The sequence below is a fragment of the Papaver somniferum genome, chromosome 3 (assembly GCF_003573695.1).
Source record: "Papaver somniferum cultivar HN1 chromosome 3, ASM357369v1, whole genome shotgun sequence".
In the NCBI taxonomy this organism is placed as follows: domain Eukaryota; kingdom Viridiplantae; phylum Streptophyta; class Magnoliopsida; order Ranunculales; family Papaveraceae; genus Papaver; species Papaver somniferum.
Window position 1 is genome coordinate 202,742,485 of NC_039360.1, and position 13,963 is coordinate 202,756,447.

General features: G+C 37.1%; 1 long non-coding RNA gene across 1 annotated transcript; it reads right to left on the bottom strand.

The window, feature by feature from the left end:
* Positions 1-277: 277 nt before the first annotated feature.
* On the bottom strand, positions 278-2,439 carry LOC113358444. The gene is made up of 2 exons (XR_003364532.1): positions 2,145-2,439; positions 278-454 (listed from the first exon to the last, which is right to left on the bottom strand). It is a non-coding gene; the product is annotated as an uncharacterized LOC113358444 (long non-coding RNA).
* Between the last annotated feature and the right edge of the window lie 11,524 nt (positions 2,440-13,963).

The window sequence follows — 13,963 nt, forward strand, 5'->3', positions numbered from 1 at the left end:
ATAGAAAACCAGAACTCTCGTACAAATATTTTTAATGATCACCGTTTCAGAATCTTTACAGGGATCGTGTATACTCTCATGGTGCAATCTACACCACAAAAACACAGTTTCCCAGTGTTTATGAGAACAAGACTGGTAGAGCTAAGTCTGGAAGGTGGAAACCTATCTCAGTAATGTAGCGCCTCATAAGCTAGCAGCTGACTAATCCAAGAGACTAACTAAATAAAGAGGCACTATGAATCTAATTCAAATAGTTAAACATTCAATTAATAAAATCTGCTATAAAACTTAACCCAAAACTAACCTCGCTCGGAAATATATATACATGAACTTATACAATAGTCATTTTGTTTGCAAATAGAATAAACAACATAATAAACATAGCAGAAGTTAACTATTTAACGGAGTCAATTCCTTGGGGCTTTCGCTACACAACTCTGATCTGTCTCTGAAACTGAAAGTGGTAATGGGTGAGCACATCATCCCTAAAAGAGGTTCCCAATGGAAATAACATTTAACTTTCATGTAATCAATCAATCATTGGAATGATTTGAAAACAATTCATGTTTTCCCAAAACGCTAAAACACAATCAATTCATAGAAATAAAAAATCATGTATATGGAACTAACTCCTTCTTCAAACAATGTATTATATTGAGTGTCGACCAATTCCTTACACACCCTATTAGTTCATACTGGTGTCTACCAATTCCTTACACACCTAATAGGCATAAAAGTTGAATTCATGTAGATATAAATGAAGGAGCGTATCCTATATACCACACGTGGAAATTCTTATTTCACATAACAATTCATATTGACAACAAAACATTACAGGTCCTTTCCAATTCATGGAAAGATTCAAAGAATCAACAGAACAATCGTAATGAAAACTAAACAATTGTATGAAGTGCACAAACTGACAATGCACGAGTTTGTTAAACATAAACTTTTGTAAAAAAACAACAATGGTTTCAAAAGAGTTAAAAGTATTTCCACCTCTTTTGCTGACAAGCCATGCCTACCTCGAGATCCACGATCCACTGGTTCATCCTTTGAATCGATCGTTGTTAATAAAGATCAACTGTTAATCATACAAGCATTCTAGGAGGCTAAGAGTTTAGCCGACAAGCTCACACAAGGCTCATAACGTAATTTCACACAAGTTCCAGTTATAAGTTAAGTGAAATAATTAATAAGTTCTAGTTTTATCAATAATTTTATATCTTGGTATTTAATGTTCTAGGCATAAATTAATATTTACTTATCCAAATGGGGTCAAATTGTGTGTCATCGGGAAGCTCTCGAAAACCCTACAACTTTGCTGAAGGAACCAAAAACTAATTCGGACCATAAGTGGTCCAAAAACTCAAATTAAGGTTTCTAGCCCTAAACTCAAAACCACGAGCCTGGTCCGGAACGCCCCACAGAACCGGCCCACTAATCTTGTCCAAGTGATCCGATCTGAAAACCAAGTCAGGTAATCTGACTCACCGAGTCAACACATCCAATTAGGTGTGACTCACTAACTTACTGATTTGAGTCCATCATTTTTACAAACAGATGGTAGACACTTTCGATCATATTTACATAAGAAGTTTATATTCAGAAATAATTCCAACTCTGGGAACAGCATACAGGTCCAACTTTGGTGGTATCTATATTACTCTTTTCTATGGTGGTCTCTATATTACTCTTTTCTAATCCAATTTAAGTACTTGCGGTTTCGTTAGAATCTTGGGATGACCCTCTAGAAGTTTTACCTACTAAACATTTATCAATTCGTACTATATCCTGTCATCAAGCTCTCATACATAATACTACTCGCGACTGATTACACTAAAATACAGTCTCAACAGGTCAATTTCGAGGTACTATATCTCACTCGATTCTCATTCAAAATGAGCAAACTTCATATCTACAGAATCCTCACCCGGCGTACTACAAATGATGTTCATAGAGCTACGTCTAATTGTGTCTTCAACGTACCTAATTAAGTCTACAAATATAGGCCAGTGAAACAAAATCCACATAAAATCATGAATTCCATGCATCAAACATATGATTGGTTCTTCTCACTAATTCTTGTGTCCAGAAACAACCCAAAACGTTATAAATAGCATATGATGAATTAAAAGGGTTACCTTGGATAGTTTAGCTAGTTTGCATCATCTCCATTAACAAAGTCATCATCATCATCCTATTCAATCAATTATCACAGCTCTAACCTTCTCTTCATATCTTCATTGCTTGTAATCAGTGAGTAACTATTTCCCTCTTATTTTCCATCATCTCTCTAACTCTCTGCAATTATCTATCTTCCTCTTAGAACTAAGAATAGTCGTTGATATAAGGAAAGGACTTGGATAGCTATATAACACAATTCTTATTCTAGAAACTCAACTGTAGGTGTCCTGTTTTCCTTCTCTCAAATACACCTCCTACTTACTGATGATAAGTTTGAAACACAAAATATCTGATTCCATTAATACTATGTTAATTAGCTGATTTGGTTTAATTAGCACGTAACTAATCTAATTTAGGTTAAATCAAGTTTCACTATATACCAACCCTATAATATTACTAAGGGAAAACCTAATCACTAGGCAGAGGTCCAGCTAAATTAAAAACTCCGGTCAAAGGCCAACGGAAAGTCAACGGTCGCGGTCAAAGTCAATTGATGTACGATTCCAATTTCCGTAGGCGATATCTTTCTCGTCCAACATCCGAATGGTGCATTCTTGTAGTCTATTTTGTATAATTTTTCGAGCTCCATCCGATGATACTAGTTTCATATCTAAATTATTGTTAGATTAATTTCTATTAGTTAAAATATACGTTAACTAATCGAGTTAATAGCAGTTAATTCGTCTCTTGACCGGTCTAATAGCGTTGACGAGCTTGAGAGTCCTTACAAGTAAATCCTTTAGAACCAATCTCTAAAGGTCATAGACTTAGTTATCAAAAAGCTCCATTTAATGGACTCTCAAAAAGGGCAGTAAAACTTGCTATGGAGTTGAAAACAGTCAAAAAGAGGTAAGAATTACAAAAGTCAGACTGTCAGGTGGTATCCCCAAATTGTCTCTCAACACTCATGGTGAGATTATATCTCATCCTACTACCTAACTTTAGGTATTCTCATCCTTGTGTCTAACTTGAGAGTCAGAAGGATGTGTGTTTATGAGATGCTCAAGTCTTAGGTCGATTACCATCTGTTCTATAAGTCTGATGTCTGTTTTACAGGTTGAGATTTCTGTTTGTTATTTTCTCTGTATCTAATGAATCTCTTTTGCTATATCTATTCTGGTTAGATATTGAGCCCTGTTTGAAATAGAAATTGTGAAAAACAATATGTATTTGCTCTTGGGTCCCTCTTGATCCTTTGGTATCTGTTTCGGGATCACGAATGTCCAAGTCTTCTATAGGAAACTCTAGGGTTTTCACCTAAAGGTGTTTTTCTCTTGATTGATAACACATATATTGTATGTGTTTATCCTCTTCCCAGAAAATTATTTTTATGAGAACATTTGTTGAACCTCAAGAAGAAGTGAACACTGTGATGGAAGAAGACTTCAAAGGATGTGACTCAGCTCAAGATCTAATCCTGAAAAAGATACTTGAAAGAAAAGAGTATAACTCTTGGATAGGAGAATCTGTCAAGGATTTAATTCTCGTTCAGAATGAGGTGAAGAACGAGCTTGCTAACTGTTAGAGCATTGCTCGGTCGAACTCGCATGCGTTGCTATCTCAAGCATGTTTGTCAATATTAGTGATCAAAACTATAAGTCTTGGTTTCTAATCTACTATAGTTAAAGTCTCGGACTAGGATAGAAAGTGTAGTTGAGCTCAAGAACTCCATGGAAATCATCATACAAGACGAAGAACTACTCAAGGAACTGATGGAACTTCATCGACTAAAAGGTACGTGGAGACTTGAACTTATCTATCACTCAAAAGTCCATTTATCTTCTATATTGAGACAAAAGTCGTTTTGCTATATAGACTTTGATTATACACATTTGGTATTTCGAGCTGAATTTATCTCGCCTATATATTTCTCGAAATATGTGTTGGTAAACTTTCGCTTTAGCCAAGTTCATCTTTACCTAGTGACGAAAGTCATGTTATGTTTCAATCACTTTGAAATTTTCTTTGACGAAAAATGGTTTGTTAATAACAACTATATAACATCCTCTGAGAATGTTTCAATGATTGAAATGAGAGTTTAGATTATATAACCATTGGTGGATATAAGCATTGTTGTGGAAACACATATATGTATAAGTCCTTATTCCTTGAACCGAAGTTTGCGAAATTTGTTGATCAAGAGAACCGGAATAGTGGCGTGAGCTAAGTCCTCGAACTCAGTCCGCGAACCCGAGAAAATCTGCTGGAGTTTGTAAACTCCTTACGGGAACTTAAGTCCGCGAACCCAGTCCGCGAACTTGAGTTGGTTATATCTAAAAACGATTGTTCTTGAACTCATGTTTATATAAACTAAGGAATGCTTTTACAAACCGTGGCTAAAGTTCATGAACCAATTCGAGTGAATCAAATCGTTTTTGCTTCGATTGTGTCTTGTGTAGTTACATAAGATCTAAGCAATTGAACAACTCTTTAACTAGTTCATTTGAGTCATTTGAACTAGTTATGGTAAAGAAGAATATGGTTTATATGAAATTGCTCATATGGCTAACCATTTGGTTAACTATTGTTGAAACAACAAATGTACAAGTTTGGGTACGGTTACACAAACCTAAAACGTGCATTTCATTTGTGTGTAACAAGCTAAGTTTTTGATCCAACGGTTGAAATATATTAGCTTGAATCTAATAAGGTTTTCATCTAACGGTGAATATTGAATGCTTTGTTACCAAGCTAACATTAATTTCAAACTCTGATTTGAAAGACTAAATAAGGGAGAACTCTACCAACTGGGAAACCTAATCCCCACATTTTACATGTGATACTAGTTGTGATATGCTAGAGTCGATTCTCCTTTAACCCTTGGTTTCTTCTTCTAAACCAAGTTAACGACTTAAAGACTTCATTGGGATTGTGAAGCCAGACCAATACTACTTTATCGTAGTTGTGTGATATGATCTTGCTATTTTCTATCGTACGAGTTCAAAAGAAATAATTGGCTTGATATTATATCTCCGATAGGGCAAGATAAAAAGTAATCACAAACATCTTCGCATCATCGTTTGTGATTCCACAATATCTTATTTCGCCGCGTCGATTAAGATTATTGTGAGGTGATTGATAATACTAGGTTGTTCTTCGGGAATATATGTCCGGGTTATCAATTGGTTCATGTTCACCTTGATTTATCAAAAAACGGAAAAAAACTCGTAGGTATATTCGTGGGAGACAGATTTATCTATTACGGTAGACTTTTCTGTGTGATACAAATTTGTTTATTAAAGTCTTCGACTTTGGGTCGTAGCAAATCTTAGTTGTGGGTGAGATCAGCTTAGGAAATCAAGTGCGTAGTATCCTGCTGGGATCAGAGACGTAGGAGCATAACTGTACCTTGGATCAGTGTGAGATTGATTGGGGTTCAACAATAGTCCATACCGAAGTTAGCTTGGAGTAGGCTAGTGTCTGTAGCGGCTTAATACAGTGTGTGTTCAATCTGGACTAGGTCCCGGGGTTTTTCTGCATTTTCTGTTTCCTCGTTAACAAAATTCTGGTGTCTGTGTTATTTATATTCCGTATTATATTTTATTATATAATTGAAATACCACAGGTTGTGCGTTGTTCAATCAATTAGAATATCCGATCTTTTGGTTGTTGATTTAAATTGATTGACACTTGGATATTGGTCTTTGGTACCATCCAAGTTATCTTTCCATTATTTGATAAAGACTCGCAGATTTCTATTTGCTTGAGTATACAACAAATCGAGATATTAAGATATAAACTCTTTGATATACTTTTTATCTAGATTGAGTCTGACAGTCTAGTTGATTCTCTAGAAAGTATATTAGAGTTCGTCCATACAGATTGCTAAGAAATATTGGGTGTGGTTGTGGTACCCCCGCTTTTTCAATTGGTATCAGAGCAGGCAAACACGTTGATGTGTTTTCAAAGTTGTTGTAGTAATATGATTCGTTCAAGACTTGTGAAAGCGTATTTTTAGATTTTTTTTAATAAATAAAAATAGCGAACTAAATTAAAAAGATGTTGTGAAAATTATGGAGAGAATGGGGCTAGGATTCCACCATTGGTTGATATTAGTGACTTAATAAAACAATAATTATGCAACTCAACATTCAAATTGATTCTAATAGTATTGTCTTGACATGTAGATTTCCAAAAGAATAGATGTTAATCCAAGCATAGAATATCAAAACCCTAAAGCAAGCATATTCTATCAAGAGAAAATACACCTAACTAATCAAAATCATATAAACAATTTTTAATTCAATGCAAAAATCATAATAGAGTTGTTGTAATTAATTAATAGAAATATATCACTTTTACCGAAGCAACGGCTTCCTCCATAGCCCCAAGGATTTGGTTTAGCTCATCTTGATGTTGGAAACACGCTCAAAAGTTGATTTCATTGCTCAAAGTAGGTGTACAAATGATGAAATGGAGAAAATGATGAAAATCGGGTGTTTGCAACGTTTATAATTGTTGCAAAACACTGTTACAAATAACGATAAAAAAGAACTGATGTTGTTGTATCTCTGCGACCCTCGTGTGGCTGTTGTTGTCACTGTTGATAAACGACTTCCTCTGGTGGTCTTTTGTTCTTCGTGTTCTTGGTGCAGCAGAAGAAACAGAGTTCTGAAAACTCTTGATTCACGCCTCCTGAGCTCTCCTCTCGACCCCAAACTCTCCGTCCCCCCTCTCTGCAACACCATAACCCTTTATATATCCAGTAGCACCAAGAAATCTCGCTATAACTCAAGATAATTCTCTCTTAACTCGGCCTTGATGAAAAATATTCTGGGAATATTTTCTTCCCTAATTTAGCTTCTCACGCTGTTTCCCCACGCCAAATTATTCTCAACGCATCCAGTCATTGTCCAGAAGTGTTCCCACATGCAGCAGCCACGCGAAAATCTCTTGGTCACTTAAACAGGACTCAGAATGGAAAACCAACCTGTAATGCTCTGATTTCATATCTTGGGTTATCTAGCCAAATTTGATCGAAAAAAACACCATACCAGCTCTGTTAGGATATATCACAACTACCCATGAAGTTTCAGCGATTGAATCGCACAAAAACTCCTCCAAAATCCGATCGAAAAATCTGCATGTGAATAGAAATGTTTTCCCGCCAAAATATTTTTTTGAAATGTTGAAGATGAAGTGCCCCTATCCTTTTCTGGGGTGCGAATAGCAGATGGGTGTTGAGGACAAATTTGGGTGTTGAGGATGAATTTGGGCTACGCATAACCTTGGGTGTCCCTTAGCCAAATCTGGGGTCCGTATAGCAAATGTCCTCCAGGGGTCCAAATAGCACTTTTTGAGCAACTTTTTTCCGCACAAGTGTATTTCTCCAAAAACACCTACACAAACATAAAAACACCATAATAAGTACAAAATCAAGCACTAGCAATAGAGACACTGAGGACAATTCAGACACAAAAATGTGTCTATCACACATTTAAGGCCCTAAAAGTCTGTGTTTGTAGCGATCTGACTCTATGGACATAGGCGCTATCTCAAGATGTTCCCATCCACTTAGATTGGTTAGTGCCAACCTTAATAAGAATAAATTTCTAGGCTCTTGAGTTTATTTATTGCAACTAAAAGCTAACAAAAAGTTTCTTCCCATACCCCCAAACTTAAATATAACATTGTCCTCAATGTTGAAAAGATAAAATTAAAAGCATGAACAAGGAGAAATTGTTACCACTTGAAGCAAAAGAGTTAAGGAAAGATATTACCGTGTTGCATGAGTACCTCCCAGGAAATGTTAAATTTAAAGTCTTTATCTAGACATCAAATACCTCAAAAAGGATTGTCACCTTCCAAAGTCATATATCAATAGTCGAAACAATTGTGGGTCCATAAGACCAAATAGAGCTGACACCAGTATGAGACAACTGCACTGATTCAGAAAAATGAAAAGAAGGAGCACGTCCTCATCTAAGGTTTCTGTCAAGACAACTGAGTTTATCTGCGGCGCGTAATTGAACTTCATATGTGTATCTCGATAAATAGATCCATCCGAAAAACGGGTCTCTAATACCTGGGTTACCTCCTGGACAGTATCAGGAGGATCGGGTTGCGGAGTCTGAAAAGAATCAAGTAATATCTCAGATGTACAAGGATCGAGTCCCAAGTTAGGTACTCTAATTAGGGATACAATACAATCACAAGAACCATCACTACCCCAAAACTTAGGGTTCACAGACAAACCTCTAACTATTTCTTGAATTTCCGGATCTTCAGAGTCCTTAAAATACTCAAGAGATTCTTCTAGTTCTCTACCCCCAAACTTAGGGTCATCATTATTCTCAGAAAAACCTAAAACTATTGCCTGAATTTCTGGGTCCATAGAATCTTTAAAATACTCAAGATATTCTTCTAAAGATTGATCACATATATGATCTAAAAGAATGGTTTCCTCAAAATCATCTAAAGAATCTGTTGGAAAAAATTGGGTTTCACAAAGGATGAATGAATCAGAGAAGAAAGTGTTGCACTCCAAAACTTTCAAGGCTTGTATAAATTTCTTTTAGACAAATATTTCTACCCTCCCAATAACAATTGGCGATTACAACAGGTATGCGAAATATTGCCTTCAGGATACAATGAAAGCCCTGCAACGAAAACTGAATTCAAGGTTTGTACCCCTTGATTCAATCAAGAACACACAAAGAGATTTCTGATGATGCTTTTTGAAACAGAGAAAACAGATTGATTTTTCTTATATGTTAAACGAAACTGGGAGAAGCTATTTATAAAGGGTTTTGCACCTGTTGGGAATAGGTTTTTATTCGCCAACAGGTTTCTATTCACGAAACGTCAGGTTCCTTCATCAACAGACATCAATGGTGTCTTTTGGATTCGAAATTTTCGAACAGGCTTTTATCGGCCAAATAAACCGTCAGTTCAAAAAATTAAGCTTTCGCTTTCGCGTACACATATCCTTGACAAACTTGACATAAGAGGGAATCTGCTTAACTGCATCTAGTAGTGGAAGGTTGATAGTTACCTGCTTAAAAACCTTCAATATATCATTAAATTGGACTCCCTCTTAGTTTGAACTAGCAGCTGTGGGAATGGGGCTCTAGGGACAAAGCCGGGATCAATATGACCCTCATTGGTCTCTTTAGAGACTCTATCAGTCTCCTCAGTTTCTGGTTCAGAAGGGTGAACTACAACATGTTTACTATCAGGCATGGAAACCTTGTTGTCTATCTTTCTACCACTCCTAAGGGTTTTAATAGCATTCACATGATCAGATGGTCTTTCACCTATTTCATTAATTCCTCTAGGGTTTGGTTGGTTCTGACTAGGAAACTTACCTCTTTCTCTTAAAGACTCACTTATCTGACTAACCTGGTTTTTCAACTCGGAAATAGCCTGAGAGTTAGCCTGACCTATTCTCTTATTTTCTTCTAAACCTTGAGCAACAGATTGCTGAAACTGCACAGTGTGACGAGTTAACAAAGCAAGAGACTCTTCTAAACTCATAATCTTCTTATCCGAAGGGTTCTGAAATTGTGCCGGAGCTGAAGGATTCTTAGTATAGCCAAAACCTGGGGGAACCTGAGCATTACTAGACTGACCTTGATTCTGGCCCTTGGACCAAGAAAGGTTTGGATGGTTTCTCCAGCCAGGGTTATAGGTTTCTGAATATGGGTCAAACTTCTGTCGGTTATCAAACCTAGTGTTGTTATAAAGAGCATTGGCTTGCTCTTCAACAGCATGGCCTTCCCAAAAAGGCTCATTTCTTCCACTACTACCACTAGAATGACCTAATTCTAAGGCTTCTAACCTTTTGGCTATAGCTGCTATTTTGGCATCTGACTCATAAGATCCGTCTACCCTATTAACATTTCCTCTACTTAGAAGAATTGTTTTCTGGGGTTCCCTACTATTTTCCCATTGTTGGGTCGTATCGGCGATTTCATTCAAAAATGTCATCGCTTCATCAACAGTTTTATTCTCAAACCCACCTGTGCATAAGGACTCAACCATGGTTGTTGTTGAATAATCTAAACCCTCGTAGAGAATCTGAACTAACCTAACCTTCTCCAAACCATGATGAGGACATTGAGATATCAAGTCATTGAACCTTTCTAAGTACCTATATAAAGATTCTCCCTCTTGTTGGGCAAAAGTACATATTTGTGTCCTAATAGACGATGTTTTATGCCTTGGGAAAAACTTATGTATAAAGGCAGAAGTAAGTTGGTCATAGGTTTCAATTGACTCAGAGTCCAAACTATACAGCCAAGATTTGGCTTTATCTTTTAAGTAAAAGGGGAATAACCTAAGTTTCGACGTATCATTACTTAGGTTTTTAATTCTCAGAGTACTGCAAACTTCCTCAAATTCCCTAACATGAAAATAGGGGTTCTCATTCTCCTTCCCTAAAAATATTGGGAGCATCTGTAAAGTCCCAGGTTTCAGTTCATAATTTGCCTCGGTTTCAGCTAACTTGATACAAGACGGACGAGAGGTCCTAGTTGGGTTTAGCAAAGCTTTCAAAGTTGCCATTTCTGGCACTACCAAAGGACTAGGAGTACTAGGGGTACTTTCCTCACGAAGAGACAGATTCTCAAAAATGAATTTTCCGAAAACGGGGCTCTCAAAAGAAGAGTCTTCGAGCTCCCTGGTAGGCCAGGGATTGTATAAGAAACAAGAGCAAAGGATAAGGCCTACATGTTAAACTGCAAGTGCACAGTTGTCATTGTAGTGTGTATGTGCAAGAACAGGTCATCTCCACAGGGACTAGGGTGTATAGTTGAAGTTTTTAAGCTAGTTATCTAAATGCAAAATAGTGAAAAATGGACTAAAACAATGGCAATGTGAAGGTGGCAGTGAACAAAGTGAAGCAGTGAGTAACAGTGGCAAAAGAAACAAAGAAACAGTGAAACAAATACAAACAAACCAAGGCAGTGAGCCAAGGGCAATGAGCAAAGATTACAGCTACAGATACAATGTGAAACAAAGGAACACTAGGTTTTGAATCCACATCTTGATCCTAAACTAAGGAAGTTCTTATGCAAGATATGTCTTGTTCTTTCATGGAAGACTACAATGAGTGATTTACTAACTAATCTCACTAACTTACCCCTAGCATCAACTGTCTTCTTACAGCACAGCTGATCACAGGCTTGTTTGCTCAACCAGTTAACTATCAATTCTAAGGCAATTAAGCACAACCCTTCAAATGGACTGAATTCTTAACCACTATCACTAACTTCACCCCTAGCATCAGTTGTCTTCTTACAGCACAGCTGATCACAGGTGAATTATCTCAAATGGCTAATTATCAGTCCTACTTCAGTTTAAACATCACAAGAACAACAACATGTATATTAACTATCCTAGCATGCAATCAAGAGTTTCATCTAAGCCCTAGCAAGTGATAAATTAAAACATGATGAATATGTGAAAATAAAACTGAATTTGAAAGTGAAACAAAAACAGAACATGAACAATTGAGGAACTGGCTAGTCCAGTCCTCTTGATGGTGCACTGGCTAGTCCAGGCGTGCCCAAAAACAACACCCAAGAACCCTATTTATACATGCAAACCAAATATCCAAAAATCCCCAAAATATAAAATTTAGGGTTACACAAAAAATCTGAAATTGACCTTTACCTAATCTTTGAAATCAATCAATGGTCTCGACCCATTCTTCTATTGCTTCTACTCTTCCGTAATTGGTGGTTTGATTTCACTAACTCCGTTTCTCTCAAACCTAGTTTCTAGGTTCACTGTTTTTGAAAAGATAAAAGGGTTGAGAGAGAAGGAGCTAGAGGGTATCATGGTGGTGTCCTTTAGTGATGGCGGGGGTGGCTGATTGATGGGGTACAATAATAGAGGTGGTTGAGCGGAGTTGGTGGCGGACATGGTGGTGGTGATGGTCGCTGTGAAGAAGAGGGGAAGAAGAAGGAAGAGAACTCGATAGAGTTTCTCTTATGGGATGTTTTATTTAGGGTAAATAGGTTAGGGTTCTAGAGTATTGAGCGGACTCATAGTATTTTGATGCTCAGATGGTGAAAGACGATGGATGAAAAGATGAGAGAATTATCCAACGGTGAGAAGGAAATGGGAGTGGAGCGACCGTTGGATCTGAGATACATCAAAACTGACGGTTTGAGATGGAGTTAGGTGCTAAAGTGTTAGACAGGAACACCAAACTTTGATGTACTGGCGATGCTGCGACCATTGGATTCAGATGTGATCCAATCTGACGGTTGGCGAAGGAGAAGGGTATGGATATTGGAAATGGGTTTGGGTAAGGGTTTTGGACCTTGGGTATGCCATGCCCATATCTTCTTTAAGAACAATTCTTCCTTGTTAATCCCATTTCTAGACTTTTGGTCTTGTGCACAACATTCCTCGCGACTTCCTTGCGTAATTCCTCCCGACTTTTCACTACTTTTCTGCTCTTTTCGCTCCGCAATTAATCCAAACTTTATTTACAACCTAAAAATGCAAAATTAATTAATAAAAATATTTATTCTTGAAAACAACGAAAATACAGAATATGGGATAAAATGTAGAATTAATGCACAAAAGATGAGTTAAATGCCAAGAAAAATATATAGAAATATGCACTTTTTAGCACTCATCACTCCCCGCCTTCACAAGAAAAACTACTAGGTTTTTCACTAATCAAACGACCTAGAGTGTTTCTTTTCCAAGCCCGTTTAAAAACTTCGGGCATACACTAGAAAAACAAAATCAAAATCAAAAAGAAAAGTCCTAAAAAGGAAGGGATGTTCTATGAAAACACAATCAAGGCTAACTCCACCACAGCAAACCTACTGATTTCTAGCAAACAAAAAGCATGATGGCTCCACTTAGATTGTTTCTAAACCAGCTTCTAATCCTTCGAACGGGAATTCGTTACAATTTAAGCAAACCCCTCTGGAATCAATCCGACTTAAAGTAAGTTGAATAGAGGCGAGGGAAGCTCGGTGGAGCTTTGATACCCAAGGCCTCACCAGTATTACAAGGCGGCGCATTCACGCATTCAACTTACAGAAACCGTCAAGAACTTCGAAGTACGCTTAAAATAGTAACCAATATTTTTCTAATGATTTTCCTGTTAAGCTCGTTACCCTATCGGTCTCGTTCTAGTCAAAATTTTAGGCTTAGGTTCGCGTTTGGTGTCATTTTTCTAAGGCGGGAAAGAAGAGAACGGTGATGAAATCCTAACCCTTATCTCGTATGGCCAGTCCTTCCCTTTACTAAGAAATTAAAGCAGCCGTTTTCAAGTCCTCAACATATATGCATACGAAGGAAGACAGTAACTCGCTGACAGGGTATTCGCGAGTGTTTCGACAAACTTACCTCCCGTACCAGACGGGGGATGAACCTTTGTAGTCGACTCGGTCCACGACTCCTATGTCATGTACGAACCCGAGGGACCGAGGTGATATCGTAATCACCGTCCTTCTCTGCAAACAGTTTATATTTAAACTACCCTTCCGCAGGGTTTAAAAATAATGTCCCAAAATTTAAAGTCCAAGGTCCAAAAGAAAAAGAAAGTCTAAAAAATATAAAAATCTACAAAAATAAAAATGTCTCTCTTTTTTTTTTCTCTCTTTTTTTTTATAAAATAAAAAAAATCTTCTTCTTTCGCTCCTTTCGCTTTGCCTTTCACTTGAAGTCTTTAAGTATTCACCAAAAGCTTTGGCAAAATTTTCTTTCGCTCCAAATTCCGATTCTGTAAGAAAAAGACAAAAAACCAAAAACGTAAAGAAGAACAAAATAAAATAAAAACCTAAAAAAAATCTAAAAACTCTAGCCT